Here is a 16,307-nt window from a genome sequence, read left to right on the forward strand (position 1 = left end):
GCTTACAGCTCCATAAAACCTGGAAAAGAAAAAGCTCTGGAGTTCCATTTGCTTTATGAAATGTTGAGCTGGTGGCAACTCTACTGAGCAGCTTTTGCAGACAAGGACACCATTCTGTTCCAGCTGTTCACTCCCATAACTGCAGTTCTTACAATGCATTAAGGTTGGTTTTTTTTTAGTTTTCCTCTTCCCTCCTCTTCCGTTTCTTCTTTTTGTTTCATGCCGTTAAGATTGTAAACCTAGCGTAGATTTTAAACTGCAAATCTGCAAGGAGGCACTATCCTGTGGTTATTGATCATAAGCCACCCTGGGATTTTTCAGGCTGAAGTTCAGGGGAAAAAAAGCTTTCATTTGAGGTTATTAAAAGAATGTCCACTATATTGGCCCAGGGAGTTCCCAGGGAGTGGCAAAGGAGACAGCTATACTTATGGAAGTAGTCATTTTAAAACAACAACAACCCAAAACACCTCTAAACAAGGCTTTCTGGGAGAAATTAAACTGGAGCCACATTGAATCTCTTCTCCCCCAGGAGAATTTCAACTCACCCCTGAAACAAAGCCAAAACATCCAGAAATCTAGATGTTACAAACAAGAATTTAAGCATATTTACTAGGGTGCACGGAAACACCATTTACCTCTCCACCACAGTGGTACCTATTTATCTCCTTTCACTGGTGTGCTTTCAAAATGTTAGGTTGGCAGGAGCTGGGACAGAGCAATGGGAGCTCACCACCGCTGTGCGGATTCAAACCCGGGATGCGGGGTGGTGCTCTGGTCTAAATCAGTGAGCCTCTTGGGCTTGCCGATCAGAAGCTCTATACATGTATAAGTGTTTGTGTAAAAGAGTGAACAGTTGTTGATTTGTACAGCTCAGCTATTGCATATACAGATGCCTAGAGTGTCAGTCATTGAACATTACATGTGAATAACTGTATGAGTGTACAGCTCAGCTGTATGTGTACCCAGGTTGTACACTCGTTGAATGTAGCGTGTGAATGCCACCATTGCCCATATTTTTCTTTCTATGTTTATTGAAGTCTTGTAGCTTTGCACATGGATTTGAAAGAGGTTGAAAGAGCTTCCTCTTGTTGGTGCTTTACAATTTTAAGATGTCTGGTGTGTGTATTGGTGATCCCTATATGCTGCAGTTTAATATCCCGTCAATTGAATTCAGCTGCCTGGGTGAGGCAGAGAGGGAGCTGCAACTGAATCACCAGATGAAAGCTGATCTGCTTGTCATATAAAAGTCCCTCCACCCTTCCCCATTCTCTGGTAATCTATCGTCTTAGCATTTTGCCAGACGCAGACCAAATGTAAGTCAAAAGACCTGAAAGGAATTCTTATTTCCATAAGGGAAAGGAATGATTTCTCTCTCTCTGTTAGGCTGTTTGTCTGTATATTCAAGGAAGGATAAAAATCCTAGCTTTCAAGAACAATACTTTCTGGCATTAAAAATTGAGGGTTATCTTTGTGCATGGGTGCACATTTAAATCCGCCCACACTGTGGCAGTTATAATATGGCAAGCTGCTTAGGTGAATTGGTGCCCCATATGGCTTCAGTGCTTTTCACTAGGACCATGCTGAAGCATGATTTGGGTCATTCCAGATTTCAGATGAGTCAGGTAGTAAAGGTAAAGGTAAAGGTAAAGGGACCCCTGACCGTTAGGTCCAGTCACGGACGACTCTGGGGTTGTGGCACTCATCTTGCTTTATTGGCCGAGGGAGCCGGTGTACAGCTTCCGGGTCATGTGGCCAGCATGACTAAGCCACTTCTGGCAAACCAGAGCAGTGCACGGAAACGCTGTTTACCTTCCTCCCGGAGTGGTACCTATTTATCTACTTGGACTTTGACGTGCTTTCAAACTGCTAGGTTGGCAGGAGCAGGGACCGAGCAACGGGAGCTCACCCTGTCGCAGGGATTCGAACCACTGACCTTCTGATCGGCAAGCTCTAGGCTCTGTGGTTTAACCCACAGCGCCACCCGCTGTGGAGATAGCCCCAAATTGGGACAGGGCTTCCAGTGTTATTTGGGACTGAAAGGGGGCAGGGAGCTGGACAGGAAGAAGGAGACGCAGGCAGTCTCATACCCTCTCTGGTGTCCCATTTAACAACAACAACAACAACAATTATATCCCACCCATTTGACTGGGTTGCCCCAGCCACTCTGGATAGCTTCCAACACATATAAAAAACATTAAACATTAAACTTTTTTTTTTAAATCCCTGTACAGGGCTGCCTTCAGATGTCTTCTAAAGGTTGTATAGTTATTTATAGTTATTTATCTCCTTGCCTCAGGGGTCGCATAGCTCCATACCATCCAAAATTTGTTGAATATAGAGACGTCCTAAGGAAAAGCACACATCCTGGGATGAAATCAGAATCAGGTCTGTCCCTGGGTAATAGAGACACTTGGAGGGTCTACAGTCTTTGCTCCATCAGCATGTTCCCCACAGACTGCAGAGGTAATAGGCGTTAGCGAGAAGGGAGAGAAGTTCAGAAGCAGAAGCAGACAGTGGGCTGAGGGTAGGATTTCTATACATCCAGGAAATCCCAGACATGTCCTCTATTGGGGGGGCCTACATGCCTATCCTGGGGGATAAGATTTACAACTTTATGGATCACCCACAACTTTTTGTGTTTGAATTTTTACCTATTGAAATATGGCAACCTTAGATGAAGGAGGCAAACAGATGAGTCAGGCTGGTGAAGAGGCAGGGGTGTCTCCCTCTCCTATTGTGACAAGCTCCCCTTCCCCTTGGTCTCTCAGAACCCAGAGAGACATGAAACGGGAGGAGCAAAGGCAGATACGTTGATGCAGTCTCAGGTTGCATGGGGGGAAAACCCTGGAGAGGAGGAGGCTTAGGCAGCTGTGGGAAGGTGGAGACCTTCAGTCTCCGCAGCTGCATCACAGGATCAAGAATTACTGAAGAAGAGTTGCAGTGCTCATTAGACCTGGCAATCCTGTGCAGGTCCTGTTTCCCCCCCCCAATAAAGAGTTAACTTCACTTACTCCGTGTAATTTACTGCTGGCTTGTTCTGGACAAAGGCCCACTCTTGGGGCAGTGGCAGAGCCCTTGCACATAAAAGGTCCCAGGTTGAGTACCCAGCATCCTCACACAGGGCTGGGAAAGACTCTGATCCAAAACCATGGAACGGAGTGCTGTTGTCAGTCGGTGTAGACCAGAAATGGGAAACATGTGGCCCTCTAGATGCTGTTGGACTGTCTTGAGCCCCAGTCAGCATGGCTAATCGTCAAGGATGATGGGAGTTGCAGTCTAATGACATCTGGAGGACCACAGGTTCCCCATGCTCAGTGTAGATTAACCCATGGTCTGACCTGATATAAGGCAGCTTCCTATGACTGTAATGTGTATGAGGAAGGGAGCCAGGATTGTGCCCATTTGCCTCACCCCCAGTCACACGGAAAGTGCCTATATAGAGCTATGTGCAGTGTAGCACTGAACTAGCACATGGAGGTTGCCATCAAGGAGGCACAAGTCATAATTCCCACTCTTCCATACAGCGAGTCCTTTGCTTGACTGAACAGGGCTGTGCCCTTCACTGATTCATTCATTCATTCATTCATTCACTCACGGACTGGTTCATTCAGATTATATCTCACTGTGCCCAAGGAGAAACTTTCCAGATGACATTCTTCCATTGGTAGAAATGGAAGCTTCTCTCCCAGTGTAAACAGAAGCTGGTGGGTGGTTGTGAGATTGAGACTGAGTGGGCAAAAGTTAATCTCTGATTTCCATGTGGTGTGGATCCTAGCTTTTTAAGAAACACAAGGAAGGTCCAGAACACAATTTGAAAACCAAGTGCAATGGTGCTATATTATGTTGCAGTAAATAAATATGTATATTAGAAAGGCGCAGCAGAAGATTTTCAGTTGCTGGTCGCAAAACACATGATCTTTGTCAGAGATATTGCAAAACTTGTTTAGAAGAACAACTTTTATTAGAGATCTGCAAGCTCAGTTTCCAGCGTAGATCTAATCGTTCCAGGAACATCTCCAAGAGAAAACCACAAGTCAGAACAATAGCAAGGCGAGACACAGAACCTTAGTTAAGCACAAAGGACATGAAACAGTGCTACCTATTGGTTGGAGCAGTTGCTGGATAATTATTACAATACTGTACATTCCAGGCTTCACTCATAAATAGATGGTTCTGAGCTGCAGTCCTAAGCATTCTCTCTTACAATTAAGCTCCCCTACAATCAAAGGGATTAATTTCCATGTAGCTGAGTTTTTAAGATTTGGTCTTTTACAAATTGCCAAGCACTCAGCAGTTAAGCTTGCATTCTGTCTTCTCCAATCAGATCTTACAGCTGAAACAAGTGGTGCCTTCAACATTTATGAATTCAATTGGAGTATAATATTATTCATCCAGGAAGCACATGGTGGGAACTGCGCTGAAAGAAGGAAAGAAAAGTCAATGAAGCGACTAAGGTTCTAGCGTGGTTTATGTTGGCCATGTGGCTGTTTAATTTGCTTCAGAAGTTCTGGCTAAAAGGGAACATGTGACATGTAATCATCCAACCACAAGTAACACAAGCAAGTTACATAACCCAACATTCATAATGCCAAACAAGATGCTATCAATGTAGGGATAGATGGTTGTAATTATGCTAACTCAAAGCCATGGTCACTAAATCTGTATTAAGCAGAGATTGTGCAAGCCTGTATTCAGGCATGGTAAAGCCACTGCACTTTCTGCCCCCTGAAATGCAACATGGCCCTCAGATTCCCTCCCTTGCTTCCACTGGATGTGGAGAAATTTCAATAAAGCTGTAGGCCTGGTGGATCAGACCAAAAGCCCATCTAATTCTGCATCCTGTTTTCCTAGCAGCCAGTCAGATGCCTATGGGAAGCCTGCAGGCTAGAACATGAATGCAATAGCCCCCTCCCACTCTTACTGCCCGACAACTGCTATTCAGAGGCACAGTGCCTCCAACACGGCGTAGAAATTACAATACCATTTAGGAGAATGCAATTTGTTATCAATGGCTGTTAAGTCAGGATGGCTATATGGAACCTCAGCATTTGGCTGTAAACCACCCTGTGATCTTTGGATGAAGGGCAGTATACAGATTTAATACATACATACATACATACATACATACATACATACATACATTGTTGTTATTGTTTAGTCGTGTCTGACTCTTTGTGACCCCATGGACCAGAGCACGCCAGGCACTCCTGTCTTCCACTGCCTCTCGCTGTTTGGTCAAACTCATGTTGGTAGCTTTGAGAACTCTATCCAACCATCTTGTCCTCTGTCGTCCCCTTCTCTTTGTGCCCTCCATCTATCCCAACATCAGGGTCTTTTCCAGGGAGTCTTCTCTTCTCATGAGGTGGCCAAAGTATTGGAGCCTCAGCTTCAGGATCTGTCCTTCCAGTGAGCACTCAGGGCTGATTTTCTTAAGAATGGATAGGTTTGATCTTCTTGCAGTCCATGGGACTCTCAAGAGTCTCCTCCAGCATCAATTCTTACATACATACATACATACATACATACATACATACATACATAATTGATTGATTATTCCTATTTTTATGAGTTAGGGACGTCTCCTGCATGTGAAGACAGGCAACTGTGCACTGAGTGGATGAGACCAATAGGTGGTTCAATGGTCAAGAAGGCAGTTTCTGCTTGTGCTGTAGAGGCAAGTGACGGGCAGATGGGGCTCGTCAACCTGGGAGGTAGCCCATGTAGAAGGAAAACTGACCCTAAACCTCTGCTGCCTTGTTGGATATCTTTAGGAGAAGAAAAGGCTAACAAGCAAAGCCTACACAAATTTGGAATGGAGTCAGTAAGACGGTTGGGTTGTGCCTTGTATGCCTCCTTCTGGCAACTCCTGTAGCCAAGGTGGCACCAAACATATTGTACTCCTTTCCTTTGGACGATGAGGCTGAGACCTTCAAACACATTGCCCAGGCTTGCACCCCTGGGAGATCTCTTCAGTGCTGTGAATGCACTCCATTCTCTCTTGAGATGGACAGGTGCCAATAACAACTGTTGTTGTTGTTTATTCATTCCATCCTTCCTCCCAAAGAAGCCCAGGTGGCACATGCACAAGATATAAAACAATTAAAAACAATTTCCATACAGATGTCAGTACAGTATGCCTCTGAATCAGGCCCTGATTTAGGTTTGATGAGGTCCTAAGCTACCGAAGGTAATGGGGCCCTTTATATGTCCAGCTGTCCTTGTCAACAGGAAATTGTCGCTGTTTTTTGTGTTGAATATATGCCAAATGGTAATTTATGGACCTAATAGGTATCTAAAGCCATTTTATTTGTTTTTTATCTTATATTTTGGAAATGTACATCCACGGGGTTTTTTGCTTTAAATTTTTTTGGGCCCCCCCAATAGAGTGGGGCCCTAAACTATAGCTTGTTTAGCTTATACATAAATCCAGCACTGCTCTGAATACCTGTTACCGGGGAACAGCAGCAGGGTGGAACTGTCTCTTTTCATAACCCAACTGCAAGCTTCCTGGAGGCAGCCAGTGGGCTATTGAAGCAGTTGGATTGCTTCAGCGTTCTTTGCAAGAATTATAACCAGAAGGTACCAGGTGGTCCAATAGCAGGGCTGGTTCCACTTTTCGGCTCCTGCTCACCAAATGACCTCCGGTGGACCCCTCCAAACCATAGCGGGTGTTAAGTTGTGGGTGGACATATCAGACGACACAGCAATTCTTCAGACAGCTCTTGCTTATTCACAGGCCAGAACAGAACTGGGCTGAAGGGTTCAGCCAACCTGCTTATATAGAGTTCAACTACAAAGCAACAGTAACAACTTTCTGTAACTATCCAATCACTGAACGTCACTTTCAATTCCTTATTTGCATATGTGGACCTGAGTGAAAACTATCTACAGTATCCCCCTGCTGGCCTAGAGTGAGAACTTCAGTACATAACAGTGGGTCCCCTGATGGATGGACATGACGAGTTGCAGTGGCAGTAATGGTGGGCAGCAGCAACGTTTTCCAGCAACACCCCCAAAGTGATTCCCCCCTACCCTAGGGGGGAATCAAAATGGCATCTCTCAGACATAGCCTCCACCGCACTGGGGAGCCTATATTCTGCAAGTGCCTCAAGGTTATCTCATTTGGAGGGCATCATAGCAAATTAAATGGCAGCTCTCAGAACTAGCTGCTTGACTGTAAAATGTACAAAGGTGATTCTGGGGCAGGTATTGACAGCAAGCTGGTGCTGTAACCATGGTGGCTGCCTAAGGATGCCACATTCTGATGCCACCAGATGCCAGCCAATGTCTCACCAGTGGAGACATTTCCTGCTATAGAGGCCCTTTCATAATGCTATTTAACCTGAATTTGACTCAGAATGGCTGTGTGAATCAGTTGCTCTTTGTGTCCCAAATGCTGTGTGGTCATCTTCTTCTTCTTCTTCTTCCTCTCCCTCTCCCTCTTCCTCTTCCTGCCAGGTATGCAGACAATTCTTTCGAGCATTGTTTGAATGGGAAGGGGTGGGTGGATTCCCTCCCCCTCATTAATTAGGTGAGATCTCTCTGAACCCAGGGAAGAAATATGGACAGAGAGTGGAAATGTTCCACCGGCCTCGTTTTGCAGGAGGTAATGAAAGGAAGGAATTTAACGTCATAAACGGGGAACATCTGGTGTGCGTTCGCAGAAAGGCCACGTGCAGATTTGTAGCAGAGATTTCGTAAGTATTCCAAATATTTGGAAAGGGTATGTTCCACCAAGTTAACAACTTGGTTACATACTTATTATCACATGTACAGGAAAGCAAAAGAGTGAATAACACACTTTCTGCAGGAAGCCACGCATGGAAGAGCAGCTGTACAGCAATCTTTCTTGGAAGAACAGCCATATATATTAGCACTAAAGTGCATGATGGGGATGCGGGTGGCGCTGTGGTCTAAACCACTGAGCCTAGGACTTGCCGATCAGAAGGTCGGCGGTTCGAATCCCTGCAACAGGGTGAGCTCCCATTGCTCAGTCCTTGCTCCTGCCAACCTAGCAGTTTGAAAGCATGTCAAAGTGCAAGTAGATAAATAGGTACCGCTCCAGCGGGAAGGTAAACGGAGTTTCCGTGTGCTGCTCTGGTTCGCCAGAAGCAGCTTAGTCATGCTGGCCACATGACAAAGCTCCCTCAGCCAATAAAGCGAGATGAGAGCCGCAAGCCCAGAGTCAGTCACGACTGGACCTCATGGTCAGGGGTCCCTTTACCTTTACCCAAAGTGCATGATTCATGAGATACAAGATTTGGCCCCCCAAATCCTACACTGATCTCAGGAGAAATAAAAAAATTCCTTCCAGTAGCACCTTAAAGACCAACTAAGTTAGTTCTTGGTATGAGCTTTCATGTGCATGCACACTTCTTCAGATACACTGAAACAGAAGTTGGAAATAGACTGGAAATAGACTGGAAAGAGAGGCTGCTGAATTGCAACTCATTGCCAAACTTAAAACCATGGAGAGACCTGGTATGAACAAAGACATTGGATTCTTATCTCATTATACATGACTAAGCCATTTCTCACCTTCTCACCCCTTGCCTTTTCCTATAAGACGTATTACAGTCGTTAAGAGTCGTCAGCAGGCTCATCTCAGCTATCTGCCAATCTCCCATTCCCACCACCCTTCTGAGTAATACCCCTCCCCACCTTCTCACTATATAGAAGGATCTGGCAACTTCTGTTTCAGTGTATCTGAAGAAGTGTGCATGCACACGAAAGCTCATACCAAGAACTAACTTAGTTGGTCTTTAAGGTGCTACTGGAAGGAATTTTTTTATTTTGACTATGGCAGACCAACACGGCTACCTATCTGTAACTGATCTTAGGAGGTTAGGCTAGATGAAGAAAGGGCCGTCATGCAAATGTGTGTGTGCAATGGTAGAGGCCTTGCTGGAAAGATTAAAGCCTGCTGCCACTACACAGGAGATGGATTGAAGAAAAGCAAATACGAATTGGCCCCGCCCTTTAGCTTGACCAATCATGGTTAGGGGTGGCTAGGAGCTAGATGGAGACTAAAATGTGTAGACTCGCACATGCTGGCCAGCTTCTGTTTTGACTTGAAATGTTCATTTTGGGCTTCTCAGAAATACCTAAAGGCAAGAACCAGGCGGGGGGAGTGCCGGCACGCAATGGTGCCCACCTGAGAGGTGCTGGAACTGCACTCCAACACTCTCAAAAATATCATGGCTGACTAAAAAAAATAAAAAATGACTGACTAAAATTTTTCCCAAGAAGAAGTATGGATGGAAAATAACTGCTATTATGTTCCATTACTTTCCTAGCAAAGATGCCTCTTTTTCTCTGGGAAAGGCTATGGGATAATTAGCCAGTTCATAAAGCAAATTCATATTCATAATAGATTAAAAGAAAGAAATGAAAAGAAGCGAACCCATAGTAACAAATGGCAGGCAGCGTAAAACAAAGAAAAGAAATCTATGCACTAGCAAGAGATATTCATTAAATGGCTGTTGAAAACCCCAGGTTTTGATTTCGCAGAGCTGCCTTCAGATGTATCTCTCAAGTAAATTAAGATGACAAATGACAATTATCTGAAAGGCAAGTGTCATGAAGAGGCTAGGAACACATTATCTTGCTCTCACTCTCGCTCTGCTCCCCTCACCGCTTTTAGAAGCTCTTTAGGGCTGGTGGTTTTTTTCAAACAAAAATGAAAAGTTCCACCATTTATCACCAGCCTCGTTCTTCGCAGAACTCTGGGAGTGAGCTGGCACAATATATTCCAAGGCTTTCCACATGCATGTTGCTGAGCAGAAAAGGGAGATCCGCAACAAGCCTTTGCTTTTACAGAATAATCCTTCATGTTCCCGGAGAGAGCAGGAGAGGGAGGGACGGGGGAGAAAACCCGCCACATTGGTTATTTATTTAAAAATTAAAGCAGGGGGCTGCGAAACAAAAACAAAAAACAAAAAACAAAAAGGTTTCCTCTTTCTAACAGATGTGGCTAATGTTCTGTTTTCCTGGTAATTCATACTAATAACGATTGTCATAATGTTTTCATATATTTCAAAGGCTTTAACAGCTTTATGGAGGGAAATTGCTGTTGCTTACTCTGGGGACTGACTTTACGCAACAGCCAGAGCTTACGAGACAGTTAGATCAAGCACAGTGAAAGGGGGGGGGGAAATAATAAAGGAACGAGAGCGTCCCAAGTCAGGTTGGCAAGGCAAGAGCCTGCAGGGGGGTCTCAAAGGCGTGGAAGCAGGCCGGGAGCTCAGAATGTGCCAAAGCAATTCTGTTTGGAAAACAGATTAGTCAGCCTGCTAGGGTTGCTGCTACATGATATGGTGCGCTTGCCACTTAATTTGTAGAGGGACCCAGCAAGGTGTGGCAAAAGAGCCTTCTAGATCAGATGAATGACTCATCTACAGTGGTACCTCGGGTTAAGAACGTAATTCATTCCGGAGGTCCTTACCTAACCTGAAACTGTTCTTAACCTGAAGCACCACTTTAGCTAATGGGGACTCCCACTGCCGCTGCACCGCCGGAGCCCGATTTCTGTTCTCATCCTGAAGCAAAGTTCTTAACCTGAAGCACTATTTCTGGGTTAGCAGAGTCTGTAACCTGAAGCGTATGTAACCTGAAGCGTATGTAACCTGAAGCGTATGTAACCTGAGGTACCACTGTATTCCAACACTGGCCAATCAGATGCCCCAAAGCAGAACCCAAGCACAAGGACAATCCCTTCAGGTGACCCTCCAGATGTTGTCAGACTCTGGCTCCCATCAGCCCCAGTCAGGGAAGATGGGATTTGTAGTCTAGCAACATCAGAAAAGCCACAGGTTCCCCACCTTTGCTATGAAGGCTCTGGGATTTGCCTGGACTATGATAGGCACTAGCTTGCTCTAGCTCTTTGTTTTGTCCCCTCTAGCTTGACCTGTGGCTCTTGCCAGTGTGGTGTAGTGGTTAAGAGCAGTAGTCTTGTAATCTGGTGAACCGGGTTCGCGTCTCCGCTCCTCCACATGCAGCTGCTGGGTGACCTTGGGCCAGTCACACTTCTCTGAAGTCTCTCAGCCTCACTCACCTCACAGAGTGTTTGTTGTGGGGGAGGAAGGGAAAGGAGAATGTTAGCCGCTTTGAGACTCCTTCGGGTAGTGATAAAGCGGGATATCAAATCCAAACTATTCTTCTTCTTCTTCTTGCCTGATGGTTGCTTGTGGTTCAGCCCTGACAGGCATTTACCAGCACCCCAAGGCCCACTGCCATTCTCACTTTGCCTGAAGCAAGAGAACCAAGAGGGGCACGAGAGAACTGTTTCAGTACCTGCTTCTGAATAAATGTATGGAAGACAAAAGATGCGCCATAGCTTTGTCTGAACAAACTATTCAATGCTACATTAACACTATGCGAGCTCTTAAAATGGGGCAGCAAAGGATAAATATCTAAGGTGCATTAAATCTTCTTAGAGAGGAAAGATGGTGAAATTAACACTTAGATAATGTGGGAAAGGGTCTTGGATAAGTTATTCACTGATGAAGAAAGTAGTGTATTTATAAAATAGGTTATAACACTTCAGCCTCTGTGAGATAATTTCTTTTTTCTCAATTTTTTAAAATTCATTTTATAACACAAATATACAATACAAACAGAAATACAAACAATACAAACAAGTTCTGGTCTTATCCTTAATTTTTCTAAACATTGTTAGGTGAGCTTCCCCAAGTCCCCCCTATCTGGTTTTCATTTTACCTCATCTTTAGCAGTTTCATATATCATAATTTTTAACCATTTTTTTATCACACTTACTTTTACCATAAAAATCTTCACATTTTATCACTTACAAATAATACTATTTTAAAATACACTATCTTCTACTTCTAACCCTAAAGCCTATATCCACTTCCAAAGCTATTCTAAAATTTAAATATTAACATATTTTTTTCAAATATTCTTTAAACTTCTTCCAGTCTTCTTCCACCATTTCTTTTCTCTGGTCTTGGAGACTCCCAGTCAGTTCGGCAAGTTCCATATAGTCCAGAGATAATTTCTTTGTAATAGTTGCACCAATGATATTATAGACCACAGAAAAGGTGCAACCTGGCAGAACAACTGCTATTATTTCAGACCCATTGAAATCACCCAAAAAGGCCTCTCTACATGTTACATTTTTAGATGTACAATTGTAAAAGTGTCCACCTGTACAACGAACACCCATAAGATCTGAAAGGACCTTTCTGCACTCGTGCAGTTTATTTACTTCTCCATGCAATTTAGAGCCTCGGTTGTACAGAGTTCCTGACTGTGTGACGAGTCTGCATGTTTGCAGTTCTTTGTGGGTAGAGACCTAATCGTCTGCCAAAAATAGTGAGGTGAAGAGAAAGGGCCAGCAGGTTCAGCCCCTCACATGTTCAGCATACACCTGGAGGAGAAAGTCTGAAAACTCCTTTTCCCTCAGGAACAAGCGACTCCATCTCCGGGTGAGCTGCTATATGGAATAAGGTAGAACTGCACTGGCTGGTCCCCTGTGCCACCGCATCCCTCCTGATTTGGTAGCCATGCTGACTGTTAAGTTGTGTGTGAACTTATCAGACGACACAGCGATTCTTCAAACAGCTCTTGTTTATTCACAAGCCAGAACAGAACTGAACTGAAGGGCTCAGCCAGCCTGCTTATATAGAGCTCCACTACAATGCAACTGTAACACTTTCTGTAACTATCCAATCACTGCACGTCACTTTCAATCCCTTATTTGCATATGTGGGCCTGACTGAAAAATATCTACAGTATCCCCCTGCTGGCCCAGGGTGAGAACTTCAGTACTGACAGTCCATCACCTTTGAGAGTGGGCCATCAGTTCTGTCCTTGAGCAGGTTGCCATGAATGTCACTCCAAAAGTTCCATGTTTTCTATTGCTGGGAGCCGGCTGCTTGAACTCATCCTAAGTTTCATGTTCTGCAAATCACGCAAGGGAACAATATAGTATTTCCGTGGTTAAGCAATCAAGATGCTCAGTAATCTGCCATTCAAACCAGTGGGGCTTCCACATCACCATTTTGTAGGCAGTGTGGCCCTGACATTTTTAAAATACAATATAAATAATAAACACTACAGCTGCTGGTATTACCGTTTGGTACAATCCTGCCGAGGTCAAGCCCTGTTAAGCCCCATTGATTACAATGAAGTGTTTGAGCACACACTTATTTTTCTCTCCCAGTGGAAAACAAGAAAGCATAACAGTGCAAATCTATGCATATCTACTCAGAAGAAAGCCCCATTCTGTTCAATGTTACTACTCCCAGGTACTGTAAGTGCATTTAGCACTGCAGCCTAAAAGTGCACATTTTGGATAGGTAAGGTCTGAAAACAGATGCTGGGAGAAAACAGCTGAAAATGTACCAGAATCCTCGCTGAGCCCAGAGGAGGTTTCGTTTGGACTTTATATGGATCTCATGCATTTGAGTATCAAGATTTGGTTTGGAACTCTGTAACAGCTGCTAAATTATCGTTAGCTAGGAAGTGGGAAAGTAAACAGATTCCGGGACAAATGGATTGGCTCGTGAAAGGAGGGGGCTTAATGCATATGAATAAGCCGACATATTGTATACATGCTGGAGATGGTAAAAATGTCAACAAGCCTTTAAATGAAATTTGGAGAGCCTTCTCCACTTTCTTGCATAGTTTAAAGGGAGACTGTACAATGCCATGGCGTGCACTTTTTACTTGATTAAATAATAATCAAAAACCACTGGGGAATAAACGAGACGTTCAGCCCTTTTTAATTCCTATTGATTTCCATGGCAGAGCTTAGCATACGCTTAAACCTCACCTATTAAAATCAATGGGAGTCCGAAATACTTAACTTCACTTAATGGCTGGATGATGCCATTAAGAAAGAAAGAAGAAGAAGATAAGAAGTCACTGATTGCTAAGGGAGGAGAGCTGGCAAAGGTTTTGTGGAAAGGGTGCAACGTGGCAACCTTAGCAACGCATGAGCTCAGTAGCAGTGTATCTGCTTTGCATGCAGACAGTTCCCAAGTTCAATTCTAGGCATTACAATGTGGGTTGGGGGAAACGACCTCTGCCTGAAACCTAGGCTGGATCTACACTGATCTGTGAAAACGCTATTAAAAAAGTGACGGATCGCTGCTCTACAGTGCCCTCTGGTGTCACATTTTTATATTGCATTTTTATTAATCCCTAGAGAGCTGTTGCCAGTCAGTGTAGACAATACAGACCTAGATAGACTCGGTATAAAGCAGTGTTCTTAGAACAGATAACACAAAAATTGGCTGGTGTTGATGGCCTGTATGCAGCTTGTCACTCATCAAGGCCAACAAAGCCCAACAGACATACATGTTGGGCCACCGAGGGGTATATAAATCTATTGGTTTTGCTGCCTATCCAGTCTGTGGGAAGACACAATACTATGGTTGTCAGCCCACGGAAAGCGGCTTGCCTTGGGTATCTGCTCAACAAAGATACTGTTTCATGCCCCTTTTGTGGCTAGGCCCACCATAAGGCAAAAGAGGCAAGCCCAACCCTTCTGTGATGGCCTAGGAATCTGGGGCTGGTGCTGTGCTTGTCAGATGTCCAAAGCAAAATTCAAATACCCATTTGCAAAGTGTGTATTTAATTTTTAAAGGCACTTGCACGCTGTAAGTAAACGCTTACATATGCCCCACTTCCGCATACCATTGAGACCCTCTAAGAGCTGTGTTGGGATGCGGGTGGCGCTATGGTCTAAACCACTGAGCCTCTTGGGCTTGCCGATCAGAAGGTCAGTGATTCGAATCCCCACGATGGGGTGAGCTCCCATTGCTCTGTCCCAGCTCCTGACAACCTAGCAGTTCGAAAGCACATCAAAAGTGCAAGTAGATAAATAGGCACCGCTCCAGCGGGAAGGCAAATGGCGTTTCCGTGCGCTGCTCTGGTTCACCAGAAGCGGCTTAGTCATGCTGGACACATGACCCTGAAGCTGTCTGTGGACAAACGCCGGCTCCCTTGGCCTATAGAGCGAGATGAGCGCCGCAACCCCAGAGTCGTCCGTGACTGGACCTAGTGGTCAGGGGGTACCTTTACCTTTACTTAAGAGCTGTGCTAGACAGGCTTGGTTTCCTTTGAAAGGGAGAACACAAAAGACTTAATGGCAATTTTGTAATACTGGCTTTATCTACAAGCAGAGCATAAGAGGAGGCAAGCAGCATGCATTCTCTTCAGAGCACTAATCCCCAAATGTAAATTAAAAAAAAATGTTTTAGGAAGTTATTATTATTATTATTATTTGAAAAAAGATGGCTGGGGTCAGCAAATGTGGACTCTCTGGGTTCATGAGCCCTGGCAGTTTCCCAGCATGATGGGTGCTGATGCCAAGCCTGATAGAGAATATGCTTTGCATTCAGAAGATCCCAGATTCAACCCCTGGCATCTCTAGGTTCAGTGACCTGTTAAATGGCACCGAAGACCACAATTTGCTATCTAAAAATATTCACAATTTTCTAGCTTTAAAATGCTTTAAAAAAGGTTTTATATATCAGAGTCTTTGAGCTGCTGCTTCAGCCAGAGAAATCCACAAGCTACATTTTATGTTGAGGTCAGATCGCAAAAAACTATGAAGAGCATATTGATTTGGAGTTATATCTGGTGATTGGGAACACTCGTGGTCATTTCAGAGTGTAACAGATCATGGTGTATCAAAGCATTCCATGGGTACCCAAAGCCAATTCTTAAAGAATGGTGGTCAGTGATAGAGCTGCTCACTGGCTTTATGTGCAGTCAAAATGATGAGGGAAATAGGTGTGATTCGGATGAGGTTTCTACAAGCCCTGGACTCCCTAAAGTCCCAGGTCAGTCTGTGGAATTGTGAGCCCCGCAAAGCTGCATTCTGCCATCTGGAAAGTTGTTATCTGTTCTCTCTGCAGTTGAACAAGTCTTAAGATCTTGTCACCATATTTGGCATGATGGCTCATGAGATTGAGAAGCAGTTTTTTGTCTATGTTTGGTGGTGACTGTATGACATTTTGAATCAAGTGGCGAACTGCATTAAAATCGAACCTATTTGGCATCACGGTTCTTGAAATGGAGCAGGTTTGGATATCATCAGATAGTATTTTGAATCAAGACGGTGGACTAAACCTTTCCAAACTGCACTGATGGGGGCATTGCTTAAGATGTTGTAACCAAATTTTACACGATTGTTCCTGAGATGAAGAAGTAGATTTTGGTTTTGATACAGTTGGATGCCATTTTGATTCAAGATGATGGACACCTGCCAAGATACTGTAACTGTCAGGCCCCCACTGGAGGGAGGACCTGATGATCCCCAAAGGAAATGTTACAAA

The 16,307-nt window shown here is 44.3% G+C and overlaps 1 long non-coding RNA gene across 1 annotated transcript; it reads right to left on the reverse strand.

Moving 5' to 3' along the window:
- Positions 1–3,939: 3,939 nt before the first annotated feature.
- Positions 3,940–6,542, reverse strand: LOC310706446. The gene is made up of 2 exons (XR_014525888.1): positions 6,446–6,542; positions 3,940–4,417 (listed from the first exon to the last, which is right to left on the reverse strand). It is a non-coding gene; the product is annotated as an uncharacterized lncRNA (long non-coding RNA).
- Between the last annotated feature and the right edge of the window lie 9,765 nt (positions 6,543–16,307).

The sequence above is a fragment of the Podarcis liolepis genome, assembly GCF_965112155.1.
Source record: "Podarcis liolepis genome assembly, chromosome: 5".
NCBI classification, from domain to species: Eukaryota; Metazoa; Chordata; class Lepidosauria; order Squamata; family Lacertidae; genus Podarcis; species Podarcis liolepis.